This window comes from Equus przewalskii, chromosome 32 (assembly GCF_037783145.1).
Source record: "Equus przewalskii isolate Varuska chromosome 32, EquPr2, whole genome shotgun sequence".
Taxonomy (NCBI): Eukaryota; Metazoa; Chordata; class Mammalia; order Perissodactyla; family Equidae; genus Equus; species Equus przewalskii.
In genome coordinates, this window is record NC_091862.1 from 25683188 (window position 1) to 25704208 (window position 21021).

The 21021-nt window shown below is 42.3% G+C and overlaps 1 long non-coding RNA gene across 1 annotated transcript; it reads left to right on the forward strand.

Moving 5' to 3' along the window:
- Positions 1-4206: 4206 nt before the first annotated feature.
- LOC139080759 (uncharacterized) lies at positions 4207-20318 on the forward strand. Its single transcript, XR_011535500.1, has 3 exons — positions 4207-6204; positions 14453-14545; positions 19352-20318. It is a non-coding gene; the product is annotated as an uncharacterized lncRNA (long non-coding RNA).
- The last annotated feature ends 703 nt before the right edge of the window (positions 20319-21021 follow it).

Genomic DNA, 21021 nt, shown 5'->3' on the forward strand with positions numbered 1-21021 from the left:
TAAATATGGATTTGTGTGTGTGTGAGGAAGACTGGCTCTGAGCTAGCATCTGTTGCCAATCTTCCTCTACTTTATGTGTGATACCTGCCACAGCATGCCTTGACCAGCAGTGCTAGATCTGTGCCTGGGATCTAAACCTGCAAACCCCTGGGTGCCAAAGCAGAGAGCACCAACTCAAGCACTGTGCCACTGGGGTGGCTCCTGGATCTTTAATGCTCATATGCTAAATGCTATAATTTATGTATAAAGTTTAAATGTTAAAATTCTAAACGTGTTTTAAAATTAAGTCTAATATTAATGGCAAGGAGTCTGAGAGAAGAAAACTCTGGGAATAAAAAGAACCTGCACCCATCAATAGTATTTCTTGAGCAAAAGCTGTGCAGGTACTTTTTGGTCTCAGGCCTCAAACAGTGGTTTTATTCCAAAGGAAACATCAAATTACCAAAACTTGAGATCAGTCCAGGGACAATACAGAGTCACAATGATTCTCTGCTAAATCTGGAAGTTAGGCTTCAGAAGACTGGGGCCAGCCCAGTGGCACAGCAGTTAAGTTCACACACTCCATTTTGGTGACCCAGGGTTCACCAGTTCAGATCCCGGGTGCGGACACGGCACCGCTTGGCAAGCCATGCTGGGATAGGCATCCCACATATAAAGTGGAGGAAGATGGGCACGGAAGTTAGCTCAGGGCCAGTCTTCCTCAGCAAAAAGAGGAGGATTGGCGGCAGATTTGAGCTCAGGGTAATCCTTCTCAAAAAAAAGAGAAGACTGTGGATCTGCTTGAAGCTACTTCCAATCCATCAGACCTTTGTAGAGTTTTCTCATTTACCCAAGCTCTAAATGGGCATCTATGATGTGTCCAGCACTATTGAGACCAAAGGAATAAAAGAGACACAGTCTCTGCCCCTAGGAGCTCAAGCTGGTGGGAGCTCCTCCGCCAGCCGCCCTCAGCACCTCTCCCTCCTCACCTTCCTGAAGATTTGACAGGTAGCTGGCTGGAAGCAGGTGGCTCTCTTTGTTTCTCCCAGTCATGTTTACGAACATATAAAAACCTCATGTAACTATGATTTCATCTCATTCTCCGAGATTGAAACTGTTGTTTTGTATCCACATTTATATTTTCTCTCCTTCTAATTTTAAATTGCACGTGCAACCAGCTTCCCTCTCAGGGCTTTGTGTGCCCTGACACTTGGTGAGAAGTAGGGATCATCCAGGAGCCCTGCTCCGGAACAGGACGAACGTTCTGAGGAATGGGGAGAATCAGCAGCAGCTGAGGGGAGAAATTAAGTTTATACCAAGAGTCAGGTTGAGGAGGAGTAAGTGGAGACACATAATCCATGAATACAAAAGAAGATGAGCAAGAGGATTTTAAAAAAAATCATTGAACACATCATCCTTGCTTTGATGGAGCAAGATCGAAATATGATGGGTAAGCTGCCATGCAAACCGGAAACATTGTGGCATGCTGACTGCTCCCCCATACGCACACATACACAGCTGATGTGACAGGCAAAGCACAGCCACCTCATGACAACCCCGCCTTTGCTGACAGTTTTCTATTTTTATTATGCTGTTTTTTATGAAAAGGTGCTCCTTCTTAAAACATGCAACTATCCTATTCTATAAAGATTCATTCTCTTTACAGATATGTTTTATCCTCTGTCCATAATTAGAAAGATCTTCTGGCCAGGTATGTTACACGCTATCTACTTTCCTCATAACCTGTCTTGATGCCTAGCACACCAAACCACCCAGTAGTTGCTCCTGATCAAAGAGAGAGGCCAGGCGATACTGTAACTCATGTGTTAATGAGTTCCCAGGCATTGCACATTGAAGCTGCTCACTTAGGAAGCAATTCATGAGCAATGACCGGTAGACTCCACTGATATTGGAGCCAATGGAAGCATCCATGAAAAGGACACCTGACCCTATCTTGCTATCCAGCCAGTGCCCACTGGTTGGCCATTCTAGCCAGTCTGGTTTCTTTCTATGTCCTCAGCACTCTTGCTCCTGTTGCTTCTACGCCTGGTTTGTCTTACCCATTTAAAGACATAGTCATTCTCCATGATCCTGCTTCTGTGCATCTGTCAGGTCTTGAGAAACTCATACTATTCTCAGCATCTACAGCCAATGATGGTCTGTGTTTAGCATCTGAATTTATTTACTTTTCATCTATATTCTTGTTTTCTGTGCCCTTGACTTCTCTATTTTTTGTCTAGATTCTGAGCACCCGAAGAGTCCATTGCCCTTGAGCATGGTACTGTGATAGATAAGTGATCAATAAGTGATCAGGTAAATGTGTGGCTCCTCAGTAAACCAGAAACTTGGTAACAGGCTTTCATGCACACACATGCTTGCACACACACATACACACATGCACACCATACACGTACACACACATACGCATATGCACACACACAGCATGATCATCATCACCATGTGCTAGTTACTTTGTGCATTATCTTACTCAGGACTCACAGAAACCCTGTGAGGTAGGTACCATTCCCATTTCCATTTCATTGTTGGGGAAAATTTAGCTGAGGGAAGTTACATATTTTTCCCAGCATCATCAAATTAGTGACAGTTGTAGACTATACATTTTATTGTCTTCTGATTCAGGACACTGTCTGTGTCTCACAGATGTAATCATAACAACGTAATATCTAGTGTTCTTACCAAAAAAATCTCGATAAAATCTAACCTGTCTCTCCTACCCACCCTTTCGTTTCTTCTGAATCTTTTCCCTCTCTCCCTTGAATATTGAATATTCTTACCATATGGACATTACCCAGCATGCCAGGTATAAGTCAGGAAATGTTGCTGTAAAAAATAATAACAGGATCTGCTTCTCCATGTTTGTTAGTGTAAAAACAATCCCACACTCTATATTTTCCAGCGAATGTGTCATATGGGTCATTCCACTCATTGGCATGTGGACTTGTTATTCTTGCCTACTGAGTCAGTCAGAATTAGAACATTTGGGTGGATGTGTGTCAACCTCCTAAGAAGTAAAAATATCAACATAAACGACACAATTTGTAAATATTGAGAATCATAAGGTTCAGAGCCTATCCACAAGGATTATGTCACTTGATTCTGACAACATCTTTGAGATGTAGATAATACACGTAGTATGACTGTCCCTGATTTACAGGTGAAGAAATCAAGGTTGAGAGAAGTTAAGTAGTTTACTGAAAGTTAATAAGTTAGTAAGTAGCTGAGTCTTCACTAGAGTCCAGGTTTTGTTTATTTTCTTCAAATCATGATCTTTCCCCCGCATGCCAGGAGAGGAGGAGTCGAATGGAATGAAACCAGTCACATGATGGGGCCTGGACAAGGGGAAGTGTGCCAGAGAAGCTAAGAGCCTTCCACAGTGTGAGGAGAAGCCCCTCTGTTTAAGCAAAGGAGACTCCACACCATCCGGGAGAGGGAGGAAGGGAAGTGAGGGCGGGAGAGCGTGCACCTGCAGCCTGGGAGTCGGCAGGAGAGACCGTTCTCCAATGTTCTTGTTCAGAAAGTAAATGTATTTGAAATGAGGACTCCACACATATACTGTTAATAATTTACCAGCTGAAACCATTAAAGATGTTGACAAAAGCTTTTCCATTTACTGTGGGTGTCTGTGGGTGATTTGAAACCACTCATTGCCTTTGTAAGCTCTGGGGTGATTTCTGAGTGTCCTGGCTAATTGGCAACAGCCCAGGCAACTTGACCAGCAGTGAATGGAGTTTCAGTTTGAACACACAACTACCCTGATTCCACACTCAGGTATTTTACCACTAATTCACTGAGACACTGTTGGCCCAGGCCTCTGTAGGCAAATTATATTCGCCAATAGAAGAAATTGAGAGTATAACTGGATATCCCTGCATGAGAAGCTCAATATGAAAAAGTAAATACATTTCCCAGAAGAACACCATCAAGATGTCACCAGAGTCGAACATCCAATGGAAACAAAGAAGCAGAACCTTCTTATAATCAATTTTATTCTTTCAGAACCTTCGAAGTGCACAGGGACTCAAGCTCCTGAAGTGAAAGGAACAAACTGCCCTTATTGCGTAGGATGAATGAATTCTTTTCAGCTATTATTTGTAAATAAAAACCAAGCAGTGTACTACTTGCCATTTTAAAGTTCTGGATTTTTGTTCCATTTCTGCCGTCTCCCACCTGATTTTCATAAATGTATCAGTTAGGATGCATTTGGCTACAAAGAACAGAAAATGCAACTAGCAGTGGTTTAACCAATGAGTGCATTTATCATTTTTCTTGGCATGAAGCCCAGAGTTACGGAAGTTCCAGTATGGTGAAGCTGACAACTCCTTCCATGACTGCTGACCATCTCTCGACTCTGCCATGCATCCTGGACAGGCTGTCCCTGTAGGCCAGCTCTTTCCACCTCAGGTGGCTGCTCAGGTGTCCACACCACACGCAGATGATGAGATCCGGAGGTAACAAGGGAATGTCTGCCAGCTGTGTCTCTTTTTTAGAGACAAGGAAGCTTCCCCAGAAGTGTGGTCAGGCCACGTCATGTGCCCAAGCGTAAATCCAGGCACGTCGCAGGGCTCATGGACGGACTCTCCATAAGTGACCTACCCTAAGCAAGATGCACACCCGGGGATGGAGAGGGGCCGGGCCTACCTTGGAGCATGTGGGTACTCAGAGGAGGGTAAACAAAATTAGAGGAAAGGAGGAAAGGCCAATCTTGCGGGTGATGGGGATTATCTGCCATATCAGGGAAACTACCGACTTTTCTACAGCTCAGTTTCCTCATTTCACTGAGTAAAAACTAGACTAGAGTTCACCACTAAGACTCCTCCACCTACTAAAATCCCACTATTCAAAGGTGAAGACAACTCCATTAACCCCCACCTAATGGAAGAATCAACGTGATTCAATGAAATAAGATTTTCCCAGAACACTGTAGAGGTTAGAAGGAATAAATATACAATATACCAGACGAATGACCTCACTCTTACAGTCAAGTGTACCGTCCATTGATCTCTATGTTTCTGTGAGATAAATGAGGCTATCTCATCAGGAGAGGTAAACTGAGGCAGAAGGAAGCATAATGAGGAGCCCACTCACGTGCTCTGACTCTGTGCAAATCATGAAGCCATGGTAGGAGAAGTGGGAGAAGTCACCCTAGAGTGGTGAGCTCTGAACCAGGCGTGCCGTCCACATGAGGAGCAGCCAGGGTCCACTCGGCCTGGAAGAGACGCTGGGACTTCTGTTCATATTTTCATCTCATCTTCTTTTAAGTCATATGTGTAATGTTTTACAATGTGCATGATACATTAGCATAGTAGCAGTGCATGCATATAGTTGAGAGCTACGTAGAAAGGAAAGATGTGGGCTAAGAAATGCTTTTCTTTCAGAATGCTCAGCTAAAGCTTCTGGAGGTGATTGGTATAGATCACACTAGCATTTTGATGGCTTCAACTAAACCACAGAACTGGAAGGGAAAAATACATGCAGAAGGAGACACAACTGGATTTGTGATTGCCCCACACTGATAAAGCAAGGCAGCCTTGAATCTGGGTTTAGAATACTCGATTTGCCGTGAAACAGAGATTCCCAGTTTATTTTCTTTGTTCATCCTGTCAAAGGCTCTTACTTCATTTAAAACCATTCTGTCATTGTCCCCTCCTCCCCTTCCTTCAGTCTTTCCTCTTTTAGGAAGTGCTAGGCTTGGTCTCTGGCTCAGTCAGCATGGCTTACTGGCACAGTCAGGAAGTCAGAAGAGCTCTGTGGGCTCCCACAGTTTGTTTGCTTATTCAATTAACAATTATGCATCTACTGAGTGCTAGACAGGAGGCCACAAGGATTCGCCAAGACTCTTGGAGTCCAGTGTCTAGAAGGAGCACTCCCCAGTCCGCGGAGAGACCGACAAGGAAGTGATCAGATAGCGCATTCGCCAGCTGCAGAGGAGAGGATAAAAGCAGACTGAGCGGGGAGGTCAGAAACCGGAGGTGGGAGGAGTGGGTGTCAGGAACACTCTAGGAAGAAATGGCTCTTAAGCCTTAATGAGTCTTGAGGAAGAGAGGAGCAGGTCAAGAGCCGCATTCCTTTCAGCAGAGGAAACAGAATGGCCAAGCCATGGACTCTGCACCTGGGGAAGAAGGCGAACGCGGAGGAGAGAAGAGGAAGCTCTTTTTCCCTTCAGGAACCGGATCTGCCTCTCCTCCAGCCTCACTGACTCTGAAGGTGAGGCCTGGGTGTGGGCCTTGCACTCGGTGGAGAGCGGCATTCCCTGGACGCCCTGAGCTGCCCATCCCAGGGCGGCTCAGGGCACGTGGCTCCCACAGCGGCCCAGGGGCTCAGGACACTAAGGCCAATGTGTTTCCAGGGGCCCTTTGCAAGAAGGAATCACGTAGTAATGGTTTCGATACTTGTGGAGGTGGGGGTGAGACGGTGCAGCATTTAGTCTCTATGAATACGCCATGTAACGGATTTATAAGGGTTTATTCAATGTCTTTGATCACAAAATCTGCTATCAGAAAGCTGCCAGCTGAAGCTCAGGTTCATTCGAATGAGTCAACACTTTTGAGCTCCACACTGGAAGAAAGATGGGACTTTTTATTCAGAAAACGTTCTTTCCCTTCGAGGCTCTTGCCTTCTTTTACGCTTCTGTCTTTCCTGGCGTCCTTTGACAGTGGCTTAGAATCAGGCTTCGTGCCTTAGCTCACACTGTTCAGGGCGATCTGGAGAGAGCACCTCTGTCATGGCTCTGGAAGCCACCGTTTTTGCTTATTTCAGAAGAAACGTGGCAGGATTGCTTAATTGCTCCTTCCTGAAACACGGGGGTGGGAGTCGGGGAGGAGGAGTCAGAGGGCAAGATGAGAGTTTGGTTAGAAGCAAAGAAAATCTTTTTGTAAGGAAAAAAAGGGTTTTTACCACCAAAATAGGAAATCCATCAAAGCACAAAGGTGCATATTCGCTTAGTTGGGGCAGTCAAAACAGTCGGGACTGGGGGTGGGGTGGAGGGGAGAGAAGTTAATCTATATCCAGAATTCTTTAATTAGAGGTTAAAAACAAGGCAAAACAAAACAAAAAAGAGGGGGAAAGCCTTTATGGTCAGCTTTTGAGTGTTGTTCAAGTTGAGCAAGGAAACTGGAATTTGAACTTAACTTGCATACCATCCCAAAGTAGCTGCCCTCTGAAGGAAGCAGCCAGCGGCCTTTCTGGAAGTTTCCTTCACTGCTGGAGAACATATTAACAACTTTACCTACTCTGTCTGAATAGGTAATCCATCTGAAATTTATGGTAATTTTTAAAAATATATGTAAAAATTTTGAAACAAATGCTCAGACATTTTTGCCTCAATTTACAAAGGTTTCATCCACAATGTAGTACCTACATCATTTACAAAAACCCAGATTCAGCATCTCTGAATGGAGACCCCTTATTCCTTTTTGTCCATTTTCCCCTCTTTCTCATTGCTGGATGTGAAGGGTACCAAATATGCTTTAAAACCAGTCTCAAAAAGACAAGGGAATGCAGGGAAAAGAGTGCAAAAGGGTAACCTTGGCAGTCTTTTTTGGTAATTGTGAAGAACAAGGAAAAAAATAATTGTATGCATTGGGTAACGCGGAGCTGTCTGAAGTCTTATTAACTTAATCTGGACATTTCAGTCCCAATCATTTCTCTCCCTCTCTCTCTCCATGTCTCTCTCAAAATATACTTTAATTTGTAGCTGAAATTCTCTGTGATACAGTTACCTGGTTGGTTAAAAACATCCTATGTTTTCAATCTAAAGCAAATATGGATGTTGAGTGCCTTCTGAGTGGATTCCGTCTCGGAAACCATCTGAGAGGTGCACAGAAGCAGAGCTCCCAGGAGCCTCCGGGGGCAGTCCCGGCTCCAGGCAGATACAACTAAAACGTGCAAAGAGCTTTTAAAGACTGTATGACTCCATGTTGTTTTTCATTGACTTTTCATTTCTTTTTGTGACTGTAGCCAGAAAATTTGAAGCCAAGGTAAAAATAAAGGCAGAATGGGGTGAGCAAGCTTTATTGTCAATGTGTTTTCAATTTCATACATTTTTCCACAGTTGTGTCTTTAAGGTGGATGTCAGTTTACAAAAACAACAAAGTAATTGTCATAATCTCAGATTCTAATCAAATATTTGCTTTCCACTGTAAATTTTTGTTGGCCAGTGCTGCCTTTTTAAAATTATTTCTCTATTTATTTCTCTGAAACTATAAATATGATGGAAGTAGAACTATATAATTTCAAAGTTCTGGACAATTTCTTTCTTCCTGTTTCTCTCTTAGGTCAGCCCTTACTGCTGTCACTGAAAAAGAGTCATCTACGTGAAAGGCAAACAGAAAAAATAAGATTTTAAAAAAATAACATTGCCCGGGAATGAGAAATGTTGTTGAAATTTAGGAAATAATTTCCTCAATTATAATTTTCTGGGCAACTGTCACAGCTGAATTCCCCAGGGTGTAGCTCTCCAGCTCTGACTGCTGACCTTGTTTCAGCAAAATGCACATCAATGTCACACTCAGTCCTTGTGGCCAGATCACCTGACATATTTGATTTAAACAAAATGGGGCAGGGACTCTGAAGTTCTAGGCAACATGTGAGTCATAACAAACACGTTCTACTTTGTGTTTTATTCAGCTTGTCATTTGCATTGCAGAAGGCTTATTTGGGAGTAGTTGTTGCTAATTACAGCTACAGCGTGTTTGGTCCCTGGACTCAGGGGTTCTCAATCTAGGAGATAAGAAAGGGCAAACTAGAGGAAGCCACTCTCCCAAGAAAGGCAAACAATGTCGTTTTCCTGTAGCCTTGTAGACCTAAAACGATTGTCAGAAACAAACCAAGCACTCAGAACACAAAATTCAAGAAAGCCATAGGAGGTCACTGTATAATTGTGAGCTATTAAGGAAAGGTAATCAGGAAATAACATGGAAGCTGCTTTAATTTACTAGAGAATGCCACAAAAGTCTGTATCTTCCCAAGAGTAAGAGAAGTCACAGCAATTCCCCACCACATCTGTAGAGACAGGAAGAGAGTTCAGAGTCGAGCCTGAGACGCTCAGCTCAGGTAAAAATAAAATTGAAACCCTCAACATCCTTCGGCCAAACGGAAGAGAGAGGCTTTTTTGAGCGCATCACACAGACATACATGGGGTCATCTTAATCACAATAACAGCCAACAGTTTTTCAGTGCCAATTATGTGCCAGGCCTGATTGTCCAGTGAAGGATGATTGTTGGCAGTTGGCAGGTGATGAAACTGAGGCTCAGAGGGATTAAATAACTTCTCGTTGAACTGTGGAGTCAGAACTCAAACCTAGGTCTGTCTGCCTTAGAAACCATCATTGACCACTTCCGTACAACCTTGCTCTTTTCTTCTTGAGAAACACTTGGCTGGGTAAGGCCCATCGTTACCCTCCTGGCATCACTCTTATAGGCTGAATCCGACTCCATTTTCAGGAGTTGTTTATAATTACTCTTAGTAGTATGTTAAACACAGCAATAGATAAAATATATTCTTCCCACAGTAACTCTTGGGATAACATCATGGGTTTGTTACTAAAGGAGTGGAGTACAACATCCTTTTTTTGTCCTAGATTTACTTGAACAGCTATTTCATGAATAATTTCTGTATTTAGTCATATCAGTTATGATTTCATAGATATTAATCTGGGCCTTTTCTCAATCTTTATCCTTAAAATAAAGTCTTTCTCCCAGACTCCCGTTTTCATCTGTTCATCATCTATTACCAATCTTCTTCTATTGATTGGTTCCCTCTTAAATTAATGTGACCAGAACTGCCCACAAAAATGCAGGTGTAAATGCATCCTAATTATAACCCAATAGGACAGTATTTGGTTTGCTTTTTACCACTCTTCCCGATGCTCTGCTTTTCTTCTTTCTTTCTTTCTGGAAGAGTCTCCCCATTGGACAATGCTCTGGATTCTCAGTCTCTTTCCTGGTTTCTATCCCTTCATCTTCTAGGTGTTTCATGAGATCCCTTGGAGTGGTGGTAAGGCACTCAAGTTTTGAGTCGGGCTCCCTGGGTTTAAATCAAGCTCCACCGTCTGCTATTTGTATGATCTTGGAAAAGTTCGTTACCTGAGTCCATGATGAATGAAGTGAGGATAATAACAGTACCAATGTTACACAGTCATTATAAGGCTAAGCAAAATAATAGATGCTAAATGCTTACAACAGTAGTCAGTACATGGTAAGCTCTTGATAAATACTATTTTTTGCTATTACCTAAAACCTCTCAAATATTCTAGTTGCTTTTTTTCTTTTTCTTTTATTTTTTTGGTGAAGAAGATTGGCCCTGAGCTAACAACTATTGCCAATCTTCCTCTTTTTGCTTGAAGAAGAGTGGCCCCAAGCTAACATCTTGTGCCCCTCTTCCTCTATTTTGTCTGTGGGACACCACCACAGCATGGCTTGATGAGTGGTTTATGTCCACACCCGGGGTCCAAACCTGTAAAGCCTGGGCCACTGAAGTGGAACATGCTGAGCTCAATCACTGTGCCACCAAGCTGGCCCCATCTAGTTGCCATTTTTATTCTCATTTACACAGATTTATGAACTTTCTGCATTTATCTCTTTTTTAGCTTGCCTTTCAACCCAAAAAAGTTTTCTGTCATTTACAAATATAACAACTAAAATTCATTTATTAAGAATTTGGTTAAAACAAGGGCTTGAATATTGCTCCCTTTATATTTCCTCATGTGAAACTGTCTGTTTACCATACCCTCATTTCCTGTTTTTAGGCTGGCTCCCCTATTGTGACCAGTCATCCTATTTCCTCCAGTGAGAGAATCGTGGGATACTCCACTGAAAATTGAATTATCAACTACATCATGAAAATTGACATGCACTCCACCCACAGCTTTCCCCTTATCTGCGTGCAAATGTACATCATAATACAAGGTCATTATTTAGGGCACATAATCACCTATTGGAGAAATCTTTCCTCCCTCTTTTCTCTATGAAAGTGTTCAACCATCCTCACTTTACAGTCAGCCTAAAACAGAGGAGAATCAGAGATCATAATCTTCCGGGTTTGTGCTAGCTGTCTTCTTGGTTCAGAGCATAAATTATAATTTGCTTGAAATTACAGATCTCAGCTCCCTCCATGAACTCCTGGAGAGCTCTGGGCATCCCTTTTGCGTGTTCTGTCTTCCTGTCGCAGGTCAACTTAGAATGATCGGTTTAAAGCAAAGCAAGGAAGTGAGTTTACAGTATCCAGACGAGGAGTCGACAGGGCAATGGAAAGAAACACCCTGGGGAAAACGTCATCCAAAGAATCCTTAGCTCTTTTCAGGCACCAAGTTAGCACTGAATCCAAGGTGCTTTCACCCAGCGCCCTTCCTCACACACAGCAATGCAGCTTACTCAGGCATCCACTCAGCAGCTGTTGGGCCTGGGTGCTGTGCTAGCTGCTGACAATTCAGAAGAACAAAAGAGAACAAGTCCTGACCTTCACAGAGCTCAGATTCTAGTGGACAAGCCCAGACAGAGAGAAGAAATGAAATAATTTTAACACGATGTTGGTGATTAAATGCTATGAATGAATTATCAAAGAAATGTAATAAAGCAAAGGAAATAGCTGCTTAGGGATATCCACCACCAGTCTCTGGATGTGGAGACATTGGAGGAGTGGCTGTCTCCACTGAACAGCCTGAGGACCTTTGACCTGACGGGCTGTCTAGGTCACACGCAAGACCTGGCACAGATCAAAGCAAACAGCAACACTGCGTAAAAGGCAAAAATGGTAAGTCAAAATTTCAATGTCAGAGCAGCATTAAAGCGTGCAGGAGTCAGCTCAGGCTACCATAACAGAATGCCATCGACTGGGTGGCTTAAACAAGAGAAATTTATTTAGTTAGTTTGTTACTTAGTTTAGTTCTAGGCTAGAAATGCCCAGATCAAGGTGCCCCTGAGTCAGCTCCCCTGTAGGGCCTCTTCCTGGCTTGCAGACGGACACCACTGTGTCCTCACATGGAAGGGACAGAGAGAGAGCTCTAGTCTCTCTTTCTCTTCTTATAAGGGCATCTAGGGTCCTACCTTCACTACTTCATCTAAGCCTAACTACCTCCCAAAGGCGCTACTTGCAAACACCTTCATACTGGGGCTTAGGGCTTCAAAATACAAATTTGTCCATAACAGCAGGTGTGAACATCCTACCAGAGCATGCTGGCAGGTGCTTTGTCCCGTGTGCTGAGACCAGAGCTTTCACACCACAGTCAATGCTCTGGCTCCAATGGGGATGGGGGTCTTTGCCTCTCCCTAAGTTGACCCCACGCAGAGGGCTCTGCAGTGTTGCTCAGCCTCAACTACCATTGAATTTTGGTCCCAAGTCTCTGTGACAAATCCCTTGTTATGTTCAGGCATGTTTCCTGCGGGGAGAATTAAGATACCACATACAATTTATCTTTTAATATTCAAATGAGGAATATTACTCTCAAGAATGTTCTCTCTCACATGACTGAGAAAAGAAAAAATTAGTAGTGTATTTTAATAGACTTTGAAATAGTTACAAAGCAATTTAAAAGCCTATTCATTCTAATCTTGAGAAATGCTAATCTGGGTCAGACATGTTTTTGTGCTTCTAATATAACAAGGAAAAAATAGTATATCTTCTATACATTGTTAGTTCTGGGCTGTGATTTTTAGGCACTCATTAGAGCTATAAGGAATGTCTCAGTGTTGCAGGATCAGAAATAAATGGCAGAACACTTCACTCTCTGTAAACACAGATGATGCTCAGAAAGAATCTCCTTTAAAAGAGCATTCCTCCCTCCTTGGTCATTTTCAGCACTCTGTACATGGACTAAAATTAATGCCAAAATTATTACCCTTGGAGAGTGGGAGATAGTAGCATAATGTAGCATAGGAATAGTGCAAGCCAACTATCAATGACAATCCAAAGTGACACGGTGATACAAAATGGGGAAGAACCCACCCTCCTGTTAATGATTCAGAATCTACTTATGATCACTATTCAAAAACCGATTCTAGAATAAATACTATATGTTCATCAGGGCTAAATGTGCAGAAGGCTTTAAAGAAATTGGGCTATGTATAACCAAGCCAGGATGTGCACACGTAAGAAAGCTCAAACCCGTGAAACCCACTGGAAACTGATAGAGCCCCTGACAACCTCAGACACCTTGTGGTTGTTGCTGCCAGAGTGGCTACCTCAAGGGTGAATGTGGTGCACTGGTGGGGGGGGGCGGGGAGGGGCAGGGACGAAGATGGCAAGTCTGCAGATAGAAACCACCACCAACGACGAACAGTGGCCTGGTACTTGCAGCAAGTCTGCCTTGAAGCATCTCCTTTCTTAATATGTTCTACTGTGGCTAAGAAGAAGAGACAAGCCCAGCCTCCCTTCCCGAGAGCATCTGTGAATCATGGTGACCACTCAACCTGCCATGAGAGTCGGGCAGGGAGACATGAGGAGGTCATGAGGGTCATAGGCCTGTGTGTATCTGCATCCACTGTTTTGTTGGAACTCTGCATATTGCTAGTACAATATTGAAATTTTCTTACAAGCTATTTTGGAGCATGATTTCAAAAGAGGAAAATCAATTTGCACCCACACTAGAGAAGTCTAACTGGTGCCAAAGAGACCTCTGGGTTGATTGAGCTCTGCTGCATGGTGGAAAGAACAAGGCCAAGGACTCAGACTGTCTGGGTGGGAAGCCTGCTTCCACCAGTAACAATCTGTTTGACAGGGCCAATCACACAATTTCCTGGAATCACAGCTTTCCTCATGTGGAAAACGGGGCTGGCTGTACCCACCTTCCAGGGTGGTTGTGAGGTACCGCCACCTTCTACAGAAAATCTGAGGTTACACCCATCCATCTTGCAAAAAGGTGCCAAAACACCTTTCTTGGTGGGAAACATTTGAGCCTCAGAATCTGACCTTACCAGAAGGATTAAAAGCGTATTTTTATAAGAAGCCTCTAATAGACTATCTCCAGACAAAAAAATAAAAGAAAAACGGTGCTTGTCTTTGGGGAGAAGCATTAGATGGTTGTGGGGTGGGAGTTGAAGGGAAATTGACTTCTCACTAGACTCTTCTGTGTATCATGTGTATGTTTAACCTAATCTAGGAAAAATAAACTGTAATTTGTTTAAGTACCCTTTGAAACCCATCCTGTTTTGTGCATTTGTCTTTACTGTGGGGATAAAAGTGACTTCCGACTGTACTCTGCTCCTCGGACACCATCCAGTGTGAAAGGCATCCCCTGAGAAGAGTAGAAGGTTAGAGGTTCCTGCTTGAGAGAAGGAATCAAGTCCAACAATTATTACAATTTTTCTTAAAAAGAGACATGAAATGTGTTAACATGGAAACCCTGATATTTTATAATTGGTTCATCCTACCCCAAACAAAAATACCTTCTGAATTTTTCTTTCCTCCTCCTCCAATCAGCCTTGTTTTCTCTAATCAACTGCCTGGTTTTCTCCACAGTGAAATTACGGTGCTCACCCCCTCAGCCTTCCTCACCACAAAACACCACCTTCCAACAGAAAGAATCGCTGTCACGGGGTGGAGGATAAAAAGGTAAGGTCTTTTAATTTCTTTCATTTGAAAAAGAAAAATAAAAGTTACTATTCAGGCTGCCAGGCATGTTGTTTTTTAGACTTTAAGTTCTCCAAGGGAAGAGCATTTTAATTTTCTTCAGCATCTTAAGCATTATGTTTAAAAATCAACATTGTTTGAAAATAATATGCTTTATTCTTTATGTGACTCAGAAGCAGTATTGTATAACAATTGATTCCACAGCAAAACAAAGCTCTCACTGATATTTCACTAAACCCTCTCACTCTCAACTCACCTCTGTGCCCACCACAGCCGTATGCACCCCTCTGCAGTCCTGTTTAGAAAAAGAGGGCCTGGTACACTTTCTAAGCTCCTATCCCTGCAAGTCACCCAGCCACAGTGCCCTCCGCGGTAAACAATAGCATCCCCGTGCTCCTCATGCGCTTTCTGAAAAATCTCCCTCAGGGGAACTGACATTCTTCAACTTTTCCCTTCTTTCACCTGTGGTAGATTTACTTACTCATGCCTTAATCGGTTTATTGAGACTCTGGAAGCCTGAGAAGATCTCTCCAGAAAGATAATGAGAAGGAATGCATCCCTATTCTATGTTTTAGAGAAAAGAAATTTTGTTAAAACAATTTCTGTGCTATAGTGCCTAGACCTCCAGACTGGAAGTCTGCGTAAGGCAGAGAGAGTGTGAAGGAAATCTCTTAATTCTAAGGATAAGGGCTGCTTTGAGTTAATTGTGTTAAGGAAGCAGTATTTAGTGATTCATGTTTAAATGAAACCATTGTTTTCTAGATCCTGCCAAAAACTTACCACAACTTATTCATTTGATTTTATTACAAATTAAGATTCCCATAATTTTGGAAAAGAGGCATACATTTTAAAGTCTCTTGGGAAGAGAAGACCTGTGCTTCAGGGCAATGAATTGCCCTGAAAAGCAGAACAAAGAGAACCTTGTTATAATGTGAGTGAGCAGGGGACTTGGGTTGGTCTGCGTCACTTCAGCAGGTCGGCAGAGACGCGAAAGAGGGGCCCTGTGCACCGCAGTGCGCAGGGGACACAGGCAAGGCCTAGTGGGACCTACTCAAAGGGAGGTACAGAGAGAAAGAGGGAGAGTTTACAAGATGTTTAGGGGTTTTTCGTCTGGTTATTTGTTTTTACTTTATAGACGGGTCAACCATCTCCATAGCCCAGTCCTTCCAAGAAATAAGATAAGAAATAAAAGATGATGCATGATATTTTTTTTATTTTAAATTTTCCTTTCAGGAAGAGAGAGAATATCTCTTCCCCTAGATGGGAGACAGGAACTTCTGGAACTCTCTTGATGGGTAGGGGGAAGAATAAGAGAATAAAAGAAAAAGAAGGGGCCCCCTCTTTCTGCCAAGGAGCCCAGAGCTGCTGGAATCACAGGGCCTAGAAAAATCCCAGCAAGATGAAGACCTGTCCTCCCTCCACCCTCTTGCATCCGCAGCCCTCCTTCCCTACACCAAATATTTGCTGTCGCCATACTGAATTTTCTTTATTCACTGAGTCCTACAGACCGGGGTAGTGATGGTTCAGCATTATTTGGAACAAAAGTTTTCCTCACAGTGTCTCATTACTTTACGTACCAGGTATGTGTGTTCCATACACACAGGCACATATGGATTATGTCCACAGTAACACCTCTGCAAAAATTGAAGACATCAATGAAGCACCCTGAAGACTTCTGTATAAATAGGCAAAACTTGGAGCAATTTCTCAGTACCTACAAGTTCTGCCCAATTTTCGGTGCCAAGCGCTCAGAGAGGCAGCGCTAGCCTGGGAATCCAGTCGTGTGAGTTTGCAATGCCAGCCATCTGATTTTAAACGTCACCTCTCTAAGGATCAGTTTCCTTATTTAGAAAACAAAAGGGCTCTTGGGTCCCTTCTGGTTCTCAACTGAAATTTCCTCACGCTTGCATTCCTATGCATAAGTCTGGAAATATGAACCCATAACTCAACAGTGCTGCAAATTACCACCAGGGCTGACAGCAACAAAGTGACCAAAATATGACTGCGCTCATCTTTCCTCCCTGTGAAGTTAGTGATTACAGCAACATCTCCAAAATTTAGTGGTGGATTTTCTCTACCATGTATGTCAAAAGAACAGATGCATACAAAGAAAAACCTGGTGCCCTCACTGGAAAAAAAAAAAATTAGTCTATCTGACCTTAGTGTGGAGGGGTGACTTCTCTGAAGGCTGGAAGAATCCTGGCATTTTAGAAATTTCTTTGTCTTTATCCAAAGTCCGTGATCCATGATGAAAACTGTGGATTTATTTTCACTCCCAGACCATTACCATAGCTGGTTTGCTATATATAAAGAAATTGTTTTAGGGGCCGGCCCTGTGGCCGAGTGGTTAAGTTCGTGTGCTTCGGCAGCCCAGGGTTCGTGGATTTGGATCCTGGGCACTGACGTACTCCTTGCTCCTCAAGCCATGCTGTGGTGATGTCCCAAATAGAAGAACTAGAATGACCTACAACTAGGATATACAACTATGCACTAGGGCTTTGGGGAAGGAAAAAAAAATAAAGAGGAAGATTGGCAACAGATGTTAGCTCAGGGCCAATCTTCCTCAAAAAAAAAAAAAGAAAAAGAAAGAAATTGCTTTAAATTATATCCAAGTTTTCAGTTTGTTAATAACAAGATATGACTCCAGATTTCATCAGCTTTAACATCCCATTATTGTTCCCCATGACATGTGGGACCTGGATTACAGGAAGGCACAGTCTGTGACTACGAAAGAACATTTCATCATCACCAACGAAAAGTACTTAGGAAGTCGTAATTATACTTGGTGCTTCACTGATCACCTAAAAAAACTTAAAAGAAAGAAAGAAAGTACCATGGCCCTTCCATTCTAACTGTGCACAGTGTATTACTGGAATAATGCCCGAGCCAGTGTGATAGGAACATACAGATGACAAAACAAAGCAGCACACTTAATCAAGGAGGCATAGACTCACATACAAGGGTGACTCGTAACAGAAGGAGCATGGGCAGTATTCGGTGCAGAGCTGAGATGGGAAAAATCAGTATAAAGATCTAGAACAGTTGAGATGAGATAGAACATCTGTGCTGTTATCAATCTGGACAGACTTCCTGGAACTGGTAGGGTTTTCCAGGGGAGAAATGTACATTGATTGGTGGGCAGGGGGCTCGGGGAATGCTCATAAAAACAAATGAGGTAACCGGTCTAGAGGGCTCTCACCTTGGGATCTGCTTATGGATGTCTGCTCCCCCTGCAAGGCCTGCAAGGAAGGCTCAACAGCTGACAACCTCTTGGCAAGGACTCACAAGAAGTCTGGCAAGGACAGCGACACAGCGGTCCTGATAAATGAGGACAAAATTCTGCATCCAGGCAGAGAAAATAGTGAAGATAGAAAGCAGTCTCTTCAGAAGATATTGGAAAGGACAGCTTTCTCTTCAGCAGCAGAGAGCTTCTGTTGTGTCTCACCTGCACCACATACCATTGGTTTCAAACGGCATTTTGCTACCGAGTCCCTTAGTCTTCAATATCTGAGAGCAGTGACCCATTTACCTCTAGTATCTTAACATGCTGAAACTTACCAGAAGCGTGAGCTGTCTGTGGGAGACTATTGTGAAATGGCTCACATCCCTAAATCATTCCTTCTCGGCTGCTCCTCAAAGGCTTAAAAATAGAACTTAACTCTCAGAGTGATTCAAATGGCTGAAAATAATTCACAAACATCTTCCCCAAAGGAAGTAGGGGAAAGATAGGATGTGGAATGCAAATGAACCGATGGGCTTTGTCAGCACTGAGAGAGGTGGTCAGATTGGACTAACAAATCTGATGGAGTCTGGAGTCAGCGGCAGAACTGATCTCATCTTGATCAGATTACTGCAGCCAGGAGTTGTTTGTTGGATCTAAAGAGAGTTTAGAGGTTAACAAAACTAAGGGAGACTGGTTCCTGGACAATAAACAGGTAGATTAAGGAGGTGATGATCAAGGTAGAAAATTCTTCTCAACTCTGTTAAGCCACATCTACATGGAATTAACAGTCAATAGGCTTTCTTTCCTATATGGTAGCCATGATTTTCCCAAGGAAAGATAGTACCTAAAGATGGGCACCAGACAGGTTATTTGGGGAAAGAAATGAGAAGGAGAATTGCATGGGATTGTTGCTGAGCCTATAAACACTACAAAATGTTTAGTTTAAAGCTATATTCTGTAAGCTTATAAACTAACTCATTAATTCACCAGAAATTTATTTTGTGCCCATCCTGCATCAGGGAATAATGCCAGGCCCTGAGGATACAAAAGTAAATAAATAACATAATTGATCATTACAATAGCTTCCATGATTCGGTATCTACTACACGCCAGGCACTCTACTACCATTATGCAATGGAAATGCCCCCCACAAACCTCTAATGCGGCGTCATGTTCCCACTTGACCGATGAAAACTAAGATGAAGAAATGAAGGCTCTGAGATATTAAATAAAAGTGGTAGATCTCTCAAGGAACTCCAGTGCAGGAGCAAGATAAGTAAACTAATGTTTACAATATTCTATGGTAAAAGCCGAAACAGAGATTAAAAAAAAAAATAAAGGAGGAGCTCCTAACTCAGCATAAGGGAAGGCAGATAGGAGAGGATAGGGAAGGTGTGAAGGGGGGCTGGGGGTGTGTGGGTGGGTGTAGGGGTGTGTGTGTGTGTGTGGCCTGGATGGTAGAGCGGAGCACAGCCCACAAGGAGGATAAACAGTCCAGGAGGAGAGATAGGGATGTGAGCTGTCTTTCACCCATACCCACAAATCTTCCCTCTACGTTTCTGCAGGATGAAGAATGTTGCTAAGAGAAAGCCGCAAGGCTCCTGTATGGTGTTTCTGGGATGACACAAGAGGCTCTAACAAGACACCTTTTATCAGCCTGAAGAAGAGGGGGCATTTATCATGACAGACTAATTACTCACTTTGAGTTAGTGTTATATCTGTGTATGTACCCAATGTGGCTATATAGTAACGAGAGGTTTTTAAACAAATAATCCATACCTTACATGTCCACATAAATGCTCCACAGTAGTTAGTCACCTTAAATTTAAATGCTGATTTCGGTGTGTCCGACAGCCCCCCTACCTCCTCATTGCTCACAGCATTTCAGGTACATCCCTTTTGAAATTACCTTCACAGCTTGCAATATATTCTTTTGAATATCCTTAATGGTGACAATGGTTCACCAGTTACAGTGTCATATTTTTGGTTTTGTTTTAAGTCAAAAATCATTTTGAGCTAAATCCATGATGAAGGATTAAATTGGGTAAAAATAATTGAAAATGCCAACTAAATGCCAGTCACTAAGCTAAGTGTATTTTATAAATCATCTCACCTAATTTAATTCCCACCAGAAACCTATAGAGTGGATCTTAGTGTCCCATTTAATGCTTCTTTAATAATAATAAAATATGTACATATTCATTGAAAAAAGTTTGGAAAATCTAGAAGAGTAGAAAGAGGAAAACAAACCTCCTTCAAGGTCTCACCACTATTGACATCACCAAGTTTATCGGTCGAGTCTTTCTACTACCAGTGACTATGTAAATATGCTCTTCCCCCCAAATTAATCATACTGTGCATAACTTTATAATTTTTCACTTAATATTATATTCTGAATAGTTTTGTATGTCACTAAATTTCTTTTACAAAATCATCTTTACTCACTGTTTTGTATTCCTGTATGTGGATATGTCATAATCAAAGAATTCCAGTATTTCAATGCTTTCAATGAACATTCTTCACAGATCAATATTTGTGGATTTCTATGATCATTTCCTTCAGATAATTCCCTAGAAGTAGAATTGCTGGATTCAAGGCACACATATATTTAGAGGCTATTAAAATTTCACCAATTTTTAGATGAGTAAATGAAAGCTCAAAGAAGGATTTTCCAAGGTCATAAACCCAGAACGTAGCACAGGTTGGGTTTGACCTCAGTCTGCGACTCTTTAAAGACTATGATTTTTTCCCCACTATGATAAATGAATTTTGATTAAAAGTGAGAAATATCAATTAAAAAAGAATTTTCACATGTGCAAGAAAAACTATTCCTGAAAGAATTTTTTAAAGGAGTTTTAAAAGTCCTTCATTGTTTCTGTAATGATTCTTTGAAGGACCAAGCTCATCTCTGAGTTCATGTTTTTGTTAGATTCTGTTTTAAAGCCCTCACTGTACTTCATGGCTACATTCTTAGAAGATGCCAGTTCTGTCCTTCATGAATTTACAATACTACTAATATTCTGGCCTAAGCACTGGACTTCTGGTTGAACAGCCAAAAAGCACAATCCCTCCAGCATTTAGGCAATCTCATTGGGACAAACTTGGTTACAATTCAGGCAAGCCATGACCAGGTGGGGAGTCCACATCCGAGTGTTTAGAATACCAAATGACTAATTGATAACTGGTCTTCTTTCAGTCTGGCTACATTCTGATAACAGGGAAAAAAACATTTCCA